The sequence below is a fragment of the Aptenodytes patagonicus genome, unplaced genomic scaffold (genome assembly GCF_965638725.1).
Source record: "Aptenodytes patagonicus unplaced genomic scaffold, bAptPat1.pri.cur scaffold_94, whole genome shotgun sequence".
NCBI lineage: Eukaryota > Metazoa > Chordata > Aves > Sphenisciformes > Spheniscidae > Aptenodytes > Aptenodytes patagonicus.
This window is the reverse complement of record NW_027472041.1, coordinates 80001-94312: the sequence shown is the minus strand read 5'-3', so window position 1 is coordinate 94312 and position 14312 is coordinate 80001.

Genomic DNA, 14312 nt, shown 5'->3' with positions numbered 1-14312 from the left:
CGAGGCAAGCGCCCACGTGCTTACAATGGTGGAGGCAGCCACCGGATGGCTGGAAAGCTATCCCGTGCCCCATGCCACCGCCCGGAACACTATCCTGGGCCTTGAAAAGCAAGTCTTACGGCGACATGGCACCCCAGAAAGAATTGAGTCAGACAACGGGACTCATTTCCGAAAGAACCTCGTAGACACCTGGGCCAAAGAGCACGGCATTGAGTGGGTATATCACATCCCCTGTCACGCACCAGCCTCCGGGAAAATCGAGCGATACAATGGACTGTTAAAGACTACACTGAAAGCGATGGGTGGTGGGACGTTCAAACATTGGGATACACATTTAGCAAAGGCCACCTGGTTAGTCAACGCTAGGGGACCTGCCAGTCGAGCTGGCCCTGCCCAGTCAAAACTTTTACGTACTGTAGATGGGAATAAAGTCCCTGTAGTGCACATAAAAAATACGTTGGGGAAGACAGTCTGGGTTATTGCTGCCTCGGGCAAAGGCAAACCCATCCGCGGGATGGGTTTGGCTCAAGGACCTGGGTGCACTTGGCGGGTAACGCAGAAGGATGGGGAAGTCCGATGCGCACCTCAAGGGGGTTTGACCTCGGGTGAGAAGAGCCGAGGGTTTGAACTGTATGATGTTAATTGCTACGTAATATTATTTGCCATACCAATGGTATTACAATAAGAATCACCCAGATTAATGAAGAATGAACTTCGATGAAACCGAGCAAAGCGCAGTGACGGTGGAACCAGCACTGACTTCAACAGTGGATGAAACAATCCAACACCGCATACCATCTCCACCTTTCCTGCCCTGAAAGATTATGATGACAGACGGAGCCCAAAGTCATGGACTAAATGAACTCAACGAACATTTTAGAGGGATGGCCCATAGACTAAGGGAATGATATCTCTGTGTGCGTGTGTATCTATATCTCACAAGACAGGAAAAGGGGTGGCGATTAATGGGAACGTATTGGAAAGGGGGGGACCTGGGCATGACGTAGATGGTATAGAATACGGGGTGGATACTGTCCTGGTTTTGGCTGGGATAGAGTTAATTTTCTTCCTAGTAGCTGGTACAGTGCTGTGGTCTGGATTTAGTACGAGAACAATGTTGATAACACACCCATGTTTCGGTTGTTGCTAAGTAGTGCTTACACTAGTCAAGGACTTTTCAGCTTCCCATGCTCTACCGACTGAGGCGGCTTGGAGGTGCACAAGAAGCTGGGAGGGGGCACAGCCAGGGCAGCTGACCCAAACTGGCCAAAGGGATACTCCATACCATACGACGTCATGCTCAGTATATAAACTGGGGGAAAGCTGCCCGGGGGGGCCGCTGCTCGGGGACTGGCTGGGCATCGGTCGGCGGGTGGTGAGCAATTGCATTGTGCATCACTTGCTTTGTATAATCTATTATTATTATTATTATTATTATTATTATTATTATTATTACTTTATTTCAATTATTAAACTGTTCTTATCTCAACCCAGGAGTTTTCTCACTTTTACTCTTCCGATTCTCTCCCCCATGCCCCCGGGGGCGGGGAGAGTGAGCGAGCTGCTGCGTGGTGCCCAGTTGCCGGCTGAGGTTAAACCACAACAGGTGGCTAGGCAAGCTCAGAGCCCCCCTGTTTGTGGGGCTGTGGAAGGGCTGCCAAGGGAAGGTGAGGGCCAGCGACAGCTTGCAGTCCTGGCACCTTTCGTGTGGGAGCAGTCACTGGATATTTTCAATTCCTTTTTTTTTTTTTTTCCTTTTCGGGATTTAAGCGAATCTGGTACAAGGGCCACCCTGTCCCTGTTCTCCAGGCCGGGCTGGGGCGGGGGGGATCATTTCTTCCCCCCGCCCCCGTTTCTCAGATTTAAGCGGTTCTAATACAAGGCAGTAAGTTTAAACGTACTGTCTCACGCAAGAGTTAGTTTTCTTTATCGGTTTCAACAGAAACGAAAATCAATAAAATATTAAGAAGCCATTTTTAAGAATTTCGGTTTCCTTAAACGCCCCCCACCGCCGCCGCCGCCGCCGCCGCCGCCGCCCTCAACGCGCGCGCACACAGGCACACGCACCACCCCACCCCACCCCACCCCCGTCCCGCCCCGCCCCGAACCGGTGGCCGCCGTGCGCTCGCCGGCTTCACCGCCCCGTCCAGCCTCTCCGCTCCGCTCGTCTCCGCCCCGCACCGCCCCCCCAGTCCGGCTCGCGGCAAGTCTGCCCGGCCGGCCGGCTTTTTTCCTCCCTAGCTGGCGGGGGACCGGGTGGAGGCGGCGGCCCCCGGGGCGAGTTCGCCGTCTGCCGGGAGACTTCAGGACGGGGCGTCCCTTGCCGGGTTATTATTTTGTTTTTAATGAAACAAACGTGTTAGAAGAAGTATCTGCGATCCTGCAGGCGCCACCCCCCCCCGCGGCACACGCGCGCTCAGACACACACACACACACGGAGACACACACACACACGGAGACACACACACACACAGAGACACAGAGAGACAGACACGCACACCTGCGCGCGCGCGCTCTCCCCCTCCCTGCGCTGCAGTTCCGTACCCGCCGGCCGGTGGGTGCGGCCCCCCCGACCGCAGACTCTCCGGTGCCCCGCAGCAGCGGGGGGGGTTGGGGTGGGTGTGGTGGGTGTGTGTGTGTCCCCGCAGCCGCGCGCAGACAGGGTGGAAGGGCCGATCTTACTTCTGACCTTACTGAAGAGACTTCTGACTCGTATTTACAAGAAATGAGAAACGAATACTATGACCAGGACTAGAGGGGCCCTGCCTCCAGCCAGGTGGAGGAAAGGGACAACCGGGTTTACTGGACCGTGTGGATTCGGTGCCCTGGCACATCGGACCCACGGGAGCATGAGGTTCTAGTAGACGCCAGTGCACAGTGTACCCTAATGCCATCAAGCTATAAAGGGGCAGAACCCGTCTGTATTTCTGGAGTGACGGGGAGATCCCAACACTGTATTGGAAGCCGAAGTAAGTCTAACTGGGAACGAGTGGCAAAAGCACCCCATTGTGACTGGCCCAGAGGCTCCGTGCATCCTTGGCATAGACTACCTCAGGAGAGGGTATTTCAAGGACCCAAAAGGGTACCGGTGGGCTTTTGGTATAGCTGCCTTGGAGACGGAAGAAAGGAAACAGCTGTCTACCTTGCCTGGTCTCTCGGAGGACCCTTCTGTTGTGGGGTTGCTGAAAGTCAAAAGACCAACAGGTGCCAATCGCTACCACAGCGGTGCACCGGCGGCAATAGCGCACCAACCGAGACTCCCCGATTCCCAGCCATAAGCTGGTTTCGTCGACTGGAGGGCCAAGGAGTGATCAGCAAGACTCGCTCACCCTTTAACAGTCCCATATGGCCAGTGCGAAAGTCTAATGGAGAGTGGAGACTAACAGTAGACTATCGTGGCCTGAGCAAAGTCACGCCGCCGCTGAGTGCTGCCGTGCCGGACATGCTAGAACTTCAATACGAACTGGAGTCAAAGGCAGCCAAGTGGTATGCCACAACTGATAGCGCTAATGCGTTTTTCTCAATCCCTTTGGCAGCAGAGCGCAGGCCACAGTTTGCTTTCACTTGGAGGGGCGTCCAGTACACCTGGAACCGACTGCCCCAGGGGTGGAAACACAGCCCTGCTACCATTTGCCATGGACTGATCCAGACTGCACTGGAACAGGGTGAAGCTCCAGATCTCCTCCAATACATTGATGCCCAAGCATTGCGTGGGGCAACACGGCAGGAGAAGTTTTTGAAAAAGGGAAGAAAATAGTCCAAATCCTTCTGAGAGCCGGTTTGGCCGTAAAACAAAGTAAGGTCAAGGGACTTGCACAGGAGATCCAGTTTTTAGGAAGAAAATGGCAAGATGGTCGTCGTCAAATCCCAAAGGATGCGATCAACAAAATAACAGCCATGTCTCCACCAACTAGCAAAAAGGAAACACAAGCTTTCTTAGGTGGTGTGGGTTTTTGGAGAATGCAGATTCCAAATTACGGTCTGATTGTAAGCCCTGTCTATCAAGTGACCCGGAAGAAGAACGATTTCAAATGGGGCCCTGAGCAACGACAAGCCTTTGAACAAATTAAACGGGAGGTAGTTCGTGCAGCAGCCCTTGGGCCAGTCCGGGCAGGACAAGATGTAAAAAAGGTGCTCTACACCGCAGCCGGGGAGAACGGCCCTACCTGGAGCCTCTGGCAGAAAGCACCAGGGGAGACTGGAGGTCGACCCCTAGGGTTTTGGAGTCGGGGATACAGAGGACCCGAGGCCCGCTATACTCCAACTGCAAAAGAGATATTGGCGGCATATGAAGGGGTTCGAGCTGCTTCGGAAGTGATCGGCACTGAAGCACAGCTCCTCCTGGCACCCCGACTGCCGGGGCCGGGCCGGATGTCCAAAGGGAGGATCCCCTGTACCCATCATGCAGCTGATGCTACGTGGAGTGAAGTGGGTCGCACTGATCACACAACGGGCTCGAATAGGAAACCCCAGTCGCCCGGGAATCTTGGAAGTGATGGTGGATGGGCCAGAAGGCAAAGATTTTGGAATATCGCCAGAGGAGGAGGTGACGCGTGCTGAGGAGGCCCCAGTGTATAATAAACTACCAGAAAACGAGAAACAATGTGCCCTGTTCACTGATGGGTCCTGTCGCATTGTGGGAAAGCGTCGGAGGTGGAAAGCTGCTGCATGGAGTCCCATGCGACAAGTTGTAGAAACTGCTGAAGGAGAAGGTGAATCGAGCCAATTTGCAGAAGGAAGGGCCATCCAGCTGGCTTTAGACATTGCTGACCGAGAAAAGTGGCCAGCGCTCTCTCTCTATACTGACTCGTGGATGGTGGCAAAGGCCCTGTGGGGGTGGTTGCAGCAATGGCAGCGGAGCAGCTGGCAGCGCAGAGGCAAACCCATCTGGGCTGCCGCATTGCGGCAAGATACTGCTGCCCGGGTGAGGAACCTGGTTGTAAAAGTCCGTCACGTAGATGCTCGCGTCCCCAAGCGTCGGGCCACCGAAGAACGTCGGAACAACCAGCAGGGGGATCAGGCTGCTAAGATTGAAGTGGCTCAGGTGGAGCTGGACTGGCAACGTAAGGGCGAATTATTTCTAGCTCGGTGGGCCCATGACACCTCAGGCCATCAAGGAAGGGATGCAACATACAGACGGGCTCGTGATCGAGGGGTGGACTTGACCATGGACACTATTGCACAGGTCATCCATGAATGTGAAACATGCGCTGCAATCAAGCAAGCCAAGCGGTTAAAGCCTCTCTGCTATGGAGGACGATGGCTAAAATACAAATATGGGGAGGCCTGGCAGATCGATTATATCGCACTCGCTCCCACAAGCCCGCCGAGGCAAGCGCCCACGTGCTTACAATGGTGGAGGCAGCCACCGGATGGCTGGAAAGCTATCCCGTGCCCCATGCCACCGCCCGGAACACTATCCTGGGCCTTGAAAAGCAAGTCTTACGGCGACATGGCACCCCAGAAAGAATTGAGTCAGACAACGGGACTCATTTCCGAAAGAACCTCGTAGACACCTGGGCCAAAGAGCACGGCATTGAGTGGGTATATCACATCCCCTGTCACGCACCAGCCTCCGGGAAAATCGAGCGATACAATGGACTGTTAAAGACTACACTGAAAGCGATGGGTGGTGGGACGTTCAAACATTGGGATACACATTTAGCAAAGGCCACCTGGTTAGTCAACGCTAGGGGACCTGCCAGTCGAGCTGGCCCTGCCCAGTCAAAACTTTTACGTACTGTAGATGGGAATAAAGTCCCTGTAGTGCACATAAAAAATACGTTGGGGAAGACAGTCTGGGTTATTGCTGCCTCGGGCAAAGGCAAACCCATCCGCGGGATGGGTTTGGCTCAAGGACCTGGGTGCACTTGGCGGGTAACGCAGAAGGATGGGGAAGTCCGATGCGCACCTCAAGGGGGTTTGACCTCGGGTGAGAAGAGCCGAGGGTTTGAACTGTATGATGTTAATTGCTACGTAATATTATTTGCCATACCAATGGTATTACAATAAGAATCACCCAGATTAATGAAGAATGAACTTCGATGAAACCGAGCAAAGCGCAGTGACGGTGGAACCAGCACTGACTTCAACAGTGGATGAAACAATCCAACACCGCATACCATCTCCACCTTTCCTGCCCTGAAAGATTATGATGACAGACGGAGCCCAAAGTCATGGACTAAATGAACTCAACGAACATTTTAGAGGGATGGCCCATAGACTAAGGGAATGATATCTCTGTGTGCGTGTGTATCTATATCTCACAAGACAGGAAAAGGGGTGGCGATTAATGGGAACGTATTGGAAAGGGGGGGACCTGGGCATGACGTAGATGGTATAGAATACGGGGTGGATACTGTCCTGGTTTTGGCTGGGATAGAGTTAATTTTCTTCCTAGTAGCTGGTACAGTGCTGTGGTCTGGATTTAGTACGAGAACAATGTTGATAACACACCCATGTTTCGGTTGTTGCTAAGTAGTGCTTACACTAGTCAAGGACTTTTCAGCTTCCCATGCTCTACCGACTGAGGCGGCTTGGAGGTGCACAAGAAGCTGGGAGGGGGCACAGCCAGGGCAGCTGACCCAAACTGGCCAAAGGGATACTCCATACCATACGACGTCATGCTCAGTATATAAACTGGGGGAAAGCTGCCCGGGGGGGCCGCTGCTCGGGGACTGGCTGGGCATCGGTCGGCGGGTGGTGAGCAATTGCATTGTGCATCACTTGCTTTGTATAATCTATTATTATTATTATTATTATTATTATTATTATTATTATTACTTTATTTCAATTATTAAACTGTTCTTATCTCAACCCAGGAGTTTTCTCACTTTTACTCTTCCGATTCTCTCCCCCATGCCCCCGGGGGCGGGGAGAGTGAGCGAGCTGCTGCGTGGTGCCCAGTTGCCGGCTGAGGTTAAACCACAACAGGTGGCTAGGCAAGCTCAGAGCCCCCCTGTTTGTGGGGCTGTGGAAGGGCTGCCAAGGGAAGGTGAGGGCCAGCGACAGCTTGCAGTCCTGGCACCTTTCGTGTGGGAGCAGTCACTGGATATTTTCAATTCCTTTTTTTTTTTTTTTCCTTTTCGGGATTTAAGCGAATCTGGTACAAGGGCCACCCTGTCCCTGTTCTCCAGGCCGGGCTGGGGCGGGGGGGATCATTTCTTCCCCCCGCCCCCGTTTCTCAGATTTAAGCGGTTCTAATACAAGGCAGTAAGTTTAAACGTACTGTCTCACGCAAGAGTTAGTTTTCTTTATCGGTTTCAACAGAAACGAAAATCAATAAAATATTAAGAAGCCATTTTTAAGAATTTCGGTTTCCTTAAACGCCCCCCACCGCCGCCGCCGCCGCCGCCGCCGCCCTCAACGCGCGCGCACACAGGCACACGCACCACCCCACCCCACCCCACCCCCGTCCCGCCCCGCCCCGAACCGGTGGCCGCCGTGCGCTCGCCGGCTTCACCGCCCCGTCCAGCCTCTCCGCTCCGCTCGTCTCCGCCCCGCACCGCCCCCCCAGTCCGGCTCGCGGCAAGTCTGCCCGGCCGGCCGGCTTTTTTCCTCCCTAGCTGGCGGGGGACCGGGTGGAGGCGGCGGCCCCCGGGGCGAGTTCGCCGTCTGCCGGGAGACTTCAGGACGGGGCGTCCCTTGCCGGGTTATTATTTTGTTTTTAATGAAACAAACGTGTTAGAAGAAGTATCTGCGATCCTGCAGGCGCCACCCCCCCCCGCGGCACACGCGCGCTCAGACACACACACACACACGGAGACACACACACACACGGAGACACACACACACACGGAGACACACACACACAGAGACACAGAGAGACAGACACGCACACCTGCGCGCGCGCGCTCTCCCCCTCCCTGCGCTGCAGTTCCGTACCCGCCGGCCGGTGGGTGCGGCCCCCCCGACCGCAGACTCTCCGGTGCCCCGCAGCAGCGGGGGGGGTTGGGGTGGGTGTGGTGGGTGTGTGTGTGTCCCCGCAGCCGCGCGCAGACAGGGTGGAAGGGCCGATCTTACTTCTGACCTTACTGAAGAGACTTCTGACTCGTATTTACAAGAAATGAGAAACGAATACTATGACCAGGACTAGAGGGGCCCTGCCTCCAGCCAGGTGGAGGAAAGGGACAACCGGGTTTACTGGACCGTGTGGATTCGGTGCCCTGGCACATCGGACCCACGGGAGCATGAGGTTCTAGTAGACGCCAGTGCACAGTGTACCCTAATGCCATCAAGCTATAAAGGGGCAGAACCCGTCTGTATTTCTGGAGTGACGGGGAGATCCCAACACTGTATTGGAAGCCGAAGTAAGTCTAACTGGGAACGAGTGGCAAAAGCACCCCATTGTGACTGGCCCAGAGGCTCCGTGCATCCTTGGCATAGACTACCTCAGGAGAGGGTATTTCAAGGACCCAAAAGGGTACCGGTGGGCTTTTGGTATAGCTGCCTTGGAGACGGAAGAAAGGAAACAGCTGTCTACCTTGCCTGGTCTCTCGGAGGACCCTTCTGTTGTGGGGTTGCTGAAAGTCAAAAGACCAACAGGTGCCAATCGCTACCACAGCGGTGCACCGGCGGCAATAGCGCACCAACCGAGACTCCCCGATTCCCAGCCATAAGCTGGTTTCGTCGACTGGAGGGCCAAGGAGTGATCAGCAAGACTCGCTCACCCTTTAACAGTCCCATATGGCCAGTGCGAAAGTCTAATGGAGAGTGGAGACTAACAGTAGACTATCGTGGCCTGAGCAAAGTCACGCCGCCGCTGAGTGCTGCCGTGCCGGACATGCTAGAACTTCAATACGAACTGGAGTCAAAGGCAGCCAAGTGGTATGCCACAACTGATAGCGCTAATGCGTTTTTCTCAATCCCTTTGGCAGCAGAGCGCAGGCCACAGTTTGCTTTCACTTGGAGGGGCGTCCAGTACACCTGGAACCGACTGCCCCAGGGGTGGAAACACAGCCCTGCTACCATTTGCCATGGACTGATCCAGACTGCACTGGAACAGGGTGAAGCTCCAGATCTCCTCCAATACATTGATGCCCAAGCATTGCGTGGGGCAACACGGCAGGAGAAGTTTTTGAAAAAGGGAAGAAAATAGTCCAAATCCTTCTGAGAGCCGGTTTGGCCGTAAAACAAAGTAAGGTCAAGGGACTTGCACAGGAGATCCAGTTTTTAGGAAGAAAATGGCAAGATGGTCGTCGTCAAATCCCAAAGGATGCGATCAACAAAATAACAGCCATGTCTCCACCAACTAGCAAAAAGGAAACACAAGCTTTCTTAGGTGGTGTGGGTTTTTGGAGAATGCAGATTCCAAATTACGGTCTGATTGTAAGCCCTGTCTATCAAGTGACCCGGAAGAAGAACGATTTCAAATGGGGCCCTGAGCAACGACAAGCCTTTGAACAAATTAAACGGGAGGTAGTTCGTGCAGCAGCCCTTGGGCCAGTCCGGGCAGGACAAGATGTAAAAAAGGTGCTCTACACCGCAGCCGGGGAGAACGGCCCTACCTGGAGCCTCTGGCAGAAAGCACCAGGGGAGACTGGAGGTCGACCCCTAGGGTTTTGGAGTCGGGGATACAGAGGACCCGAGGCCCGCTATACTCCAACTGCAAAAGAGATATTGGCGGCATATGAAGGGGTTCGAGCTGCTTCGGAAGTGATCGGCACTGAAGCACAGCTCCTCCTGGCACCCCGACTGCCGGGGCCAGGCCGGATGTCCAAAGGGAGGATCCCCTGTACCCATCATGCAGCTGATGCTACGTGGAGTGAAGTGGGTCGCACTGATCACACAACGGGCTCGAATAGGAAACCCCAGTCGCCCGGGAATCTTGGAAGTGATGGTGGATGGGCCAGAAGGCAAAGATTTTGGAATATCGCCAGAGGAGGAGGTGACGCGTGCTGAGGAGGCCCCAGTGTATAATAAACTACCAGAAAACGAGAAACAATGTGCCCTGTTCACTGATGGGTCCTGTCGCATTGTGGGAAAGCGTCGGAGGTGGAAAGCTGCTGCATGGAGTCCCATGCGACAAGTTGTAGAAACTGCTGAAGGAGAAGGTGAATCGAGCCAATTTGCAGAAGGAAGGGCCATCCAGCTGGCTTTAGACATTGCTGACCGAGAAAAGTGGCCAGCGCTCTCTCTCTATACTGACTCGTGGATGGTGGCAAAGGCCCTGTGGGGGTGGTTGCAGCAATGGCAGCGGAGCAGCTGGCAGCGCAGAGGCAAACCCATCTGGGCTGCCGCATTGCGGCAAGATACTGCTGCCCGGGTGAGGAACCTGGTTGTAAAAGTCCGTCACGTAGATGCTCGCGTCCCCAAGCGTCGGGCCACCGAAGAACGTCGGAACAACCAGCAGGGGGATCAGGCTGCTAAGATTGAAGTGGCTCAGGTGGAGCTGGACTGGCAACGTAAGGGCGAATTATTTCTAGCTCGGTGGGCCCATGACACCTCAGGCCATCAAGGAAGGGATGCAACATACAGACGGGCTCGTGATCGAGGGGTGGACTTGACCATGGACACTATTGCACAGGTCATCCATGAATGTGAAACATGCGCTGCAATCAAGCAAGCCAAGCGGTTAAAGCCTCTCTGCTATGGAGGACGATGGCTAAAATACAAATATGGGGAGGCCTGGCAGATCGATTATATCGCACTCGCTCCCACAAGCCCGCCGAGGCAAGCGCCCACGTGCTTACAATGGTGGAGGCAGCCACCGGATGGCTGGAAAGCTATCCCGTGCCCCATGCCACCGCCCGGAACACTATCCTGGGCCTTGAAAAGCAAGTCTTACGGCGACATGGCACCCCAGAAAGAATTGAGTCAGACAACGGGACTCATTTCCGAAAGAACCTCGTAGACACCTGGGCCAAAGAGCACGGCATTGAGTGGGTATATCACATCCCCTGTCACGCACCAGCCTCCGGGAAAATCGAGCGATACAATGGACTGTTAAAGACTACACTGAAAGCGATGGGTGGTGGGACGTTCAAACATTGGGATACACATTTAGCAAAGGCCACCTGGTTAGTCAACGCTAGGGGACCTGCCAGTCGAGCTGGCCCTGCCCAGTCAAAACTTTTACGTACTGTAGATGGGAATAAAGTCCCTGTAGTGCACATAAAAAATACGTTGGGGAAGACAGTCTGGGTTATTGCTGCCTCGGGCAAAGGCAAACCCATCCGCGGGATGGGTTTGGCTCAAGGACCTGGGTGCACTTGGCGGGTAACGCAGAAGGATGGGGAAGTCCGATGCGCACCTCAAGGGGGTTTGACCTCGGGTGAGAAGAGCCGAGGGTTTGAACTGTATGATGTTAATTGCTACGTAATATTATTTGCCATACCAATGGTATTACAATAAGAATCACCCAGATTAATGAAGAATGAACTTCGATGAAACCGAGCAAAGCGCAGTGACGGTGGAACCAGCACTGACTTCAACAGTGGATGAAACAATCCAACACCGCATACCATCTCCACCTTTCCTGCCCTGAAAGATTATGATGACAGACGGAGCCCAAAGTCATGGACTAAATGAACTCAACGAACATTTTAGAGGGATGGCCCATAGACTAAGGGAATGATATCTCTGTGTGCGTGTGTATCTATATCTCACAAGACAGGAAAAGGGGTGGCGATTAATGGGAACGTATTGGAAAGGGGGGGACCTGGGCATGACGTAGATGGTATAGAATACGGGGTGGATACTGTCCTGGTTTTGGCTGGGATAGAGTTAATTTTCTTCCTAGTAGCTGGTACAGTGCTGTGGTCTGGATTTAGTACGAGAACAATGTTGATAACACACCCATGTTTCGGTTGTTGCTAAGTAGTGCTTACACTAGTCAAGGACTTTTCAGCTTCCCATGCTCTACCGACTGAGGCGGCTTGGAGGTGCACAAGAAGCTGGGAGGGGGCACAGCCAGGGCAGCTGACCCAAACTGGCCAAAGGGATACTCCATACCATACGACGTCATGCTCAGTATATAAACTGGGGGAAAGCTGCCCGGGGGGGCCGCTGCTCGGGGACTGGCTGGGCATCGGACCCGGCCCCGGAGCCGGGTCGACCTGGCGGCCACCTGCGGAGCCGGGTAGACCTAGCGGCCGCCACCGACCGCGGAGGCCGGTAGACGTGGCGTCCGACCGCGGAGGCCGGTAGACGTTGCGTCCGGCCGCGGAGGCGGGTAGACGTGGCGTCCGACCGCGGAGGCCGGTAGACGTGGCGTCCGGCCGCGGAGGTTCGTAGACGTGGCGTCCGGCCGCGGAGGCGGGTAGACGTGGCGTCCGGCCGCGGAGGCGGGTGCACGTGGCGGCCGGCCGCCACGTGCTCCGGAGCCGGCTGGACCGGCCAGCCCGGTTCTCCCCAGGCCGAGCTGTGGGTGGGTGGTGGTGGGGGCTAATTTCTACTTTTTTCCCCTTTTTCGGGATTTACGCGAATCTGGCGCAAGGGCCACCCTGTCCCTGTTTCAGCAGGGCGGCGGGGGTCGTGGGGGGGGGGGTCCGGGGGGGTTAACTTTTTTTTTTCCCCTTTTTCGGGATTTACGCGAATCTGGCGCAAGGGCCACCCCGTCCCTGTTTCAGCAGGGCGGCGGGGGGGCGTGGGGGGGGGTCCGGGGGGGTTAACTTTTTTTTTTCCCCTTTTTCGGGATTTACGCGAATCATGGTACAAGGACGGCCACCCCGTCATTTTGAATGGATTTTTAAGAATTTCGGGTTTTTTAAACGCCCCCCTCCCCCGCCGCCGCCCTCAACGCACGCGCCCACAGGCACGCGCCCCCCCCGCCCCGAACCGGTGGCCGCCGTGCGCTCGCCGGCTTCACCGCCCCGTCCAGCCTCTCCGCTCCGCTCCGCCCCGCCCTCCCCCCCCCCCCGGCTCACGGCAAGTCTGCCCTCCCGGCCGGCTTTTTTCCTCCCCAGCTGGTAGGGGAGGGGCCGGGTAGAGGCGGCGGCCCCCGGGGCGAGTTCGCCGTCTGCCGGGAGACTTCAGGACGGGGCGTCCCTTGCCGGGTTATTATTTCTTTTTTTAATGAAACAAATGTATTAGAAGAAGTATCTGCGACCCTGCAGACGCCACCCGCCCCCCCCCCCCGGCGGCACACGCGCGCTCAGAGAGACACACACACAGACACGGAGACACACACACACACACACACACACACACACACAGAGACACAGACACACACACAGACACAGACACACCGACACGCACACCTGCGCGCGCGCGCTCCCCCTCCCGCCCTCTCTCCCTCCCCGCGCTGCAGTTCCGTACGCGCCGGCCGGCGGGTGCGGCCCCTCCGCCCCGACCGCAGACTCTCCGGCGCCCCGGAGCAGCGGGGGGGGCGGGCTGGGGGAGGTGTGCGTCCGCAGCCGCGCGCTCTGCGCATGCGCGCGCGCCCCGCTGCCCGGCAACCGGGCCCCCGCCCGCCCGCCCGCCCGCCCGCCCACGGCGAAAGGGCGCCGGTTCCCGCCACGCCAACGTTCCCGCGCTCGGTCGCGACGGCGGCGGCAGCGGCAGGGGAGGGAGGCCGGCGCAGAGGCAGGCTGGGGAGGGGGGGGATACAGGGATTCGGAGAAGGTTTCCGTTTGGGACGTTTGCGGTTTTTTTTTTCACGCAGACACACACCCACCGCTGCCCCGTTTCGCGTTCGTTGGTTTTTCAGCCCGCGGCGGGGGCGGCGGGCAGGCGCGCAGCAGGGCGAGAGGGAGGGAGGGAGCGAGGAAGGCGGGAGCCGGGGCTCGGGCACGGCAGGGCAGCGACTCGGCAGCCGGGCTTAGAGACCGCACGCCGCCGGGACTCCCCTCTGCCGCGCGGGCACAGAGGCGGCAGGGACGCCGCCGGCTCCTAAAGTCTCCCGGGGCGGCCAACCGACTGGCGGAAGGCGGGGGGGGGGTGGGGGGGGGGCGGGCGGGGCCGGGGGCCGCCACCTCTGCCCGGTCCGCGGCCCCCCGGCGGCTTCGGCGGCGAGGGAAAAAAAGGTAAGGCGGGGGGCGGGGGGGGGGGGAGGGCGGGCGCAAAGAAAAGCGATAAAGAAATGAAAAGCTGAAGGAACGGTAACAGAAAAGAAGCGGGGGGCGGGCGGGGCAGGCGCGTGTATCGGTAACGCGTTCCGGAACTAGCTCGACCGAGACAAACTACCGCTCGATTCCTCGAACTTTTTTTTTTTTTTTTTTTTTTTTACGCCTTCCTCTAGCGTACACCGGGAGGTAATCGCTAACTCTTTAACAGCGTCGATCGAGAGGAACGAATCGTGACGAGGACGTTGGAGTCTCCGTAATGAACGGTCGGTCGATGCGCGTTTGACCGCCGGCTTTCTCGCACCCCCG